Genomic DNA, 6,031 nt, shown 5'->3' on the forward strand with positions numbered 1-6,031 from the left:
ACGAATTCTGAGATTTCTTTCACTTTAGGATGTGAATAATAAATGCATTTTTTTTCCCTAAAGATTATAAATAAACACAAAATATTTCCTTTCTTTGTAAACAAAAGATTAATGTAGTGAAATTAAAACACAGACCAACTTTATGAAAAAAAAAACTTCAAGTAACTTCTGAATCAAGCAAACTTTCGTTTTATTGGAAAATGTTAATAATAATGCTTGAACTGTGATCAGAGCACAAAACAGTTATGACACAAGTTATTTTCTGGAACTTTTTATTTTTTTGTAGATGTTATTTCCTATTTGTCACTTCGATAGCAGTTTATTAAAAAAATTGCTTGTCAATCTTTATCCTTTAAAATATTATAGTCTCTATAGTTTTTCATGTTTCCCTGTTATATGTGTAGAACAGATGATTTACACTTCATGAGTTCAGCTACTGCCAATACCTGCGTTAACATGGACTAGTCCAGTGTAAAATTGATTTCGTGTTTTAGAACATCCAAATTATGTGTAATTCGTAATTTTTCAGACTATCTATTACCAAATGAGGAGAAAAAAGGCCTAGCCAAAAGGTTGAAGTTTGTAAGCCACAAGTAACTAGCACATATAAATTTTTCAACAGTCCAACTAATTGTGAAATATTTTTTAGCTATATGTAACAGAAGCAATTTATGTAAGAATGCATCATTTTAAACAATTGAATTGACCTTCGAATAAAATGTAAATATACGTTTTGTTATGCATATTTGTACACAACATTGTGATCTCGTGTTGCTAGTTTATTAATTCGAATATTCGTCAAAGCTAATTTAGTTAGTTTAGTTTCTAAAGTGAATTACACTCGTGACACTTGTTTCATTTTCCAACTTATTTAACTGTGAATATACAGTTTAAATTGCAATTACAATTTAGTATCTTTTAAAAGAAGCAAAAATGAATATCACTTATTTCTATTGTTTTTCTGGAACTTTTTATTTTTTTGTAGATGTTATTTCCTATTTGTCACTTCGATAGCAGTTTATTAAAAAAATTGCTTGTCAATCTTTATCCTTTAAAATATTATAGTCTCTATAGTTTTTCATGTTTCCCTGTTATATGTGTAGAACAGATGATTTACACTTCATGAGTTCAGCTACTGCCAATACCTGCGTTAACATGGACTAGTCCAGTGTACTAGGTTTTGTCGCTCCAGCACAGCTGCATTTACTGTAGACGACAACAAGAGCGTGTAGTGATGGGTTGAAAGGCTTGTTTAGGTGTCCCGGAAAATGGAGATCTGCAATAACTAATAAATAGATTATTATATTCTTTTTTTTTCAACGTTTATTTTCTCAAGAACAGACTCGTCAGTCCAGTGAGGAAGGATTAAGTACAATTAAAAAATAGTCTCTTTCGTAATTGTGTTATATCTTCTATGTAATCATCGTGCTGCTTTAAAGTTGCAAGTAATCAGGCTAGCGTTAATCGCAGTACATAAATCAAAGTAGACATTGGACACCAATTGGAGTTAAGAAAAAGGTAAGCTCTTTCTAAATAATATTTTATATAACATATTCAATACCTAAGTAATTAGATTTATAAACCAAACAAGTTTTTATTAAAATAAACCGATTTAATTTTATTTCATATCATATACTTGTACTATAATATGATTCTGGTATTACGTCATTAATATCTATCCGATGAGTGATAGTGACAACTTTATTCTTCTTATGGTTGCTGGGTGAAAATCGTAAAAGATGTCTGCACAGGAACCTTTAAGGGAATGTTAATATGCGTAGGTTGTTCTTGTGATAATTGTTTAGTTTAAGCACTCAGTTTTATGTTATATCTTTTATTGAGCATTATCAAATCAGTTCGTTTCTAACCTTCAACATTCTAACCTATATTATACCATTGAAAGAAAGACACCTACTGACAACAAGTGAAGACGTAGGTTAAGATATATTAAATTATTATGTTTATACAGGTAATAAAACATTCTAGTTTGATAACGTATTAATCTTTATTAGTTTCATGTTTACACGAATGATGAAAAGAGATTAATTTTTCGAATGCATCTGACAAGTATGAGCCAGTTATATTTGGAAGAAATTATTGAATTTTATATGTCTTGTGTTACTTAAGTTAAGTGTATCCTGTCGCATATTTAGTGGTAAAGTCTCGTTAATACATCGGGGGCTAAAATACTTATTGATATGAAATGAAATTAAAAGTGTAACTTATCAAAACTTGATATCATTATAAAAAGCCTGGTGTTTAAAATCGTTATACTGACTACCTAAATAATGATTTGGCGTGCAATATTTATAAGATTTTATTATTTAATTTTCATTGAAAGTGCTGGTTTGGTTTTCATCTATTTGAAAAAAGTTGAAATTATGTGTTCGAAGCTGAATTAGAGATGTTATAACAATGATGTTTTTTACTTGAATACGTAATGTGTTACGCAAGACGTGAAAGATCTATCGTCTATAGAAGATTTAATAGAAAGCTTAGATTTTAGTTTCGATCTTTTATTTTTAAGGATATTAAACCCCTACGAGTTCACTCTCATTCTCTCTTGTACTTATGACCTTATGTTACGCTCTTCCAGCAAGTTTGAATCATTCTCTCATTAATGAAAATCTACTCAGAATCGAAAGGAAATTAAACAACTTATGTCGAGCTTCGATTTCCTGCTTGAAACTTTGCAGTAAACTTTTTTTTATTAATTTTTGTCTCAACCAGACATATTTGGGCAACCAGCATATTATATTTTTTTATTATTATCAAAAGGCTCCCTATTCGCCTCTCTGGTAGCATTCAAAAGTGAATGTCGTATTCGATTTTAATATAAGTTATTTTCAACACATAAACTAGGTCCGGCATGGCCAGGTGGTTAAGGCACTCGACTTGCAATCTGAGGGTCGCGGGATCGAATCCCTGTCACACCAAACATGCTCGCCCTTTCAGCCGTGGGGGCGTTATAATGTGACGGTCAATCTCACTATTCGTTGGTAAAAGAGTAGCCCAAGAGTTGGCGGTGGGTGGTGATGACTAGCTGCCTTCCCTCTAGTCTTACACTGCTAAATTAGGGACGGCTAGCGCAGATATCACTCGTGTAGCTTTGCGCGAAATTCACAAACAAACACATAAGCTACTAAAAGGACATTTCTGTTTTATTGCCGAGCGGTACGTTTATGATATTAATGGCTGCATAAAGTCAGCCTTTTATAAAGAAACGTTTGTTCCCAAAAGTATGTAAAATATTCAAGTTAAGATTTTGGCTTATGATTCATATATATAATATATGTGTGTGTGTGTGGATAGATGGGTGACGGCTAAAACCTGACGAAGATATTAGCTAAACCTATTATTTACAATTAATTTACATATTAAGTTTTTTCTGGTTTTAACAAGCACTTGAAAGTGCCGAGTTTATGGTAGAATTTTGAAGTTGTTATCATATATTGAAATGTCATGTTAATTATGTTTCCTTTATTGCAAATTACGACTAGCACATACTTAATGCAAATTTCAACTATTAAAATTAAGAAGCACAGACTAACGTACTTGACCGCCACCTATCGGTTTCCACAGTAACTGTTCAAAACTTGTTCAGTTATATTCAGATAAAGATATTAATTACTTAGTGATGAAACATGAACTTATTAATTTGACACTAAGAGATGGTTTTTATTTTATTACAACCGGAAGACAAAATAGTTGAAAGTTTACTTTGATTTCACTAAATAAAGCACTTGTCAAGAAAATACAGTTTGGGTAACATCTTAAGTTCGTTTATGTTTGATATGTAAGGAAACATTGTTTTTGTTCAGTGTTTCGTTTTGCGTTCACAAGTGGTATTAAAATGCTTAAATTTTGAAATTCCAAATCTATTGTATCAAGCTTAATGTGCAATAACGCTAACTTATAGGCTTTGTTTTAATACAAGTGTGTACTAACGCTAACTTATCGGTTTTGTTTTAATGCAAGTGTGTACTAACGCTAACTTACCGGTTTTATTTTGATATAAACGGGGACAGAAACGCATAAGAAAAAGCAGTTTTAAATCGTAGGTTTTTGACGGAGGCCCACAGAAAATCATGTGTCATATTTATATATATATATATTAAATTCTGAAAATTCCCTTTCTTTCGTTTTGTAACACAATTAGTACTTAAGTATCAACCACGAAGAACAAATACATCTATGATTTAAAAAAAAAGGAAGTGTGATTTAACTGGTGCGTTCAAGATTAAATCTGTGTCTGCTCAAATTCTTATTTTCTGTTTATTTTTTTCCGTTTATAAAACTAAAATTAATCTGATGTTGGTGCCTACTTTCGGCACGTACCTATAGACGCTGTGATAATAGCCATTAACATATATTCACTAACCTGCTTAGTAACATTACAAGTTCACTCTGCTAAACATGGGATGATTTTTTTTCTTGCATAAAGTTTACTTTGTAAAAGCTTGAGACAGGAAACCGGTTGTAAACTGGTCTTGTGACAAACTTCTTGCATTGCTTTCTTGATCGTCTGAGAAAGTGAATGAACAATAGGATGCAGTTAGATTAGTTTTAGTTTTCCTTTGATATTTTATTGAAAACAAACAAACAAACAAACTGATAATCTCGCATAACCTGTGTTTCACTCCCACACGGAAGTTCCGATACAAACTAATAACATTGTTGTGACCTTACTTAACCGAACATTTCTTATCATTGACCTTTTATTAACGCATACAGGGTTATTGAATTTCAAATTACAGTTTCGACTATTATTTCTAGAAATATCATCTGTATATTTCAATAGATTATATCATGTAATGTTACTCACTAAGTTATTCTTTAGTTTAATCTATATTATTCTGTTATCTGCATGTTTAAACAACTTATTCCTAAGTCGTATTGTAAGTCACTTGTTCCTGTAAGTGATACCTAACTTGTATGTTTCGACAACTTACACATTTGAAGTATTATTAGCTATATTATTCAGTCTTGGTGTCTACATAATTCAATAGCTTATACTTGCGTTATCTTGTTGTGTATTAGTTTCAGTAGCACAACCTGTTCAATATTGCGTCTGCAACAAATGAACTTTTGCCATATTATAAGTTTCGTGTTTCGAAAGCTTTAATTTATTCAGTCTTGTGTCATCTAAATATTTCGTCAGCTTTTCTTGTGTCTCCTACGTATTTCATCAGCTTACCTTGTGCCACACAGTTAGCAACATATTTCAACAGCTTATTCTAGTGTCATAGTGTTCTGTATATGGTCTCACAGTGCAACTTATTCAGTTCAAGTGTTTGCATGTTTCTACAAATTATACTGTGTAATGTTGTTGATTACTGTTTTAAAAATATATATACTAGTGTTACAGTGTTGTCCATATGGTTTCGCAGCGTAACTTGCTCAGTTATTTTGTTTACATTTTTCTACAAATTATACTCTGTAATATTATTGGTTATATATCCGTATGTTTTAACAGCGTAATCTCTTTAGTCTTGCTCTCTAGGGGTTTCAACAACTTAAACGTTGTGCTGTTTTAACAATAATATTTTGGTGCAATATACTAATAACCTTGGTGAGAAAAAACAAATATATGCTAAAATGATAAATTCGCAAGTCTTCTTGTGAACACCAACTTTGATTTAAAAAAAAAGGCAGTGCGAAGTAAGTAAGTAAGTTTTATTTTTTTCATTTGTCTTCCATTAAATAATTGCTAGAATATCTGCTATTTCGTATCTTACTTTATTATTATAGCATGCTGTAATTTTTCTAATATAAAAATTAATTAACAAGAAACTTGGAGGTAGGTGGTAAATTACCTTTAATTCACGTTCGTAATGTTGCACAATTTGCTCTTGGGTTAGGCATGCTTTTGTGTCTACTTACTCACACTTTCTTAAAATAAGGAAATAGTATGCATGTATATATATATGTGTATGTGTGTAAGCTTGTACCGATTTTATCTTTACCATAATACTGTCAACCTAAAATATCACTGGTGGCCAGGTGGTTAGGGCGCTCGACTCGTAATCTG

At 31.3% G+C, this 6,031-nt stretch overlaps 1 protein-coding gene across 5 annotated transcripts in view; it reads left to right on the forward strand.

Moving 5' to 3' along the window:
• Positions 1-1,239: 1,239 nt before the first annotated feature.
• The window catches only part of LOC106468978 (leucine zipper putative tumor suppressor 2 homolog), a 62,750-nt gene continuing 57,958 nt past the window's right edge, over positions 1,240-6,031 (forward strand). For all 5 annotated transcript variants that reach the window (XM_022398166.1, XM_022398175.1, XM_022398169.1 and 2 more), the window contains exon 1: positions 1,240-1,518. The gene's annotated coding sequence lies outside the window, so the exon portion shown is untranslated. The remainder of the gene's footprint in view (positions 1,519-6,031) is intronic.

This window comes from Limulus polyphemus, unplaced genomic scaffold (assembly GCF_000517525.1).
Source record: "Limulus polyphemus unplaced genomic scaffold, Limulus_polyphemus-2.1.2 Scaffold93, whole genome shotgun sequence".
Classification (NCBI taxonomy): domain Eukaryota; kingdom Metazoa; phylum Arthropoda; class Merostomata; order Xiphosura; family Limulidae; genus Limulus; species Limulus polyphemus.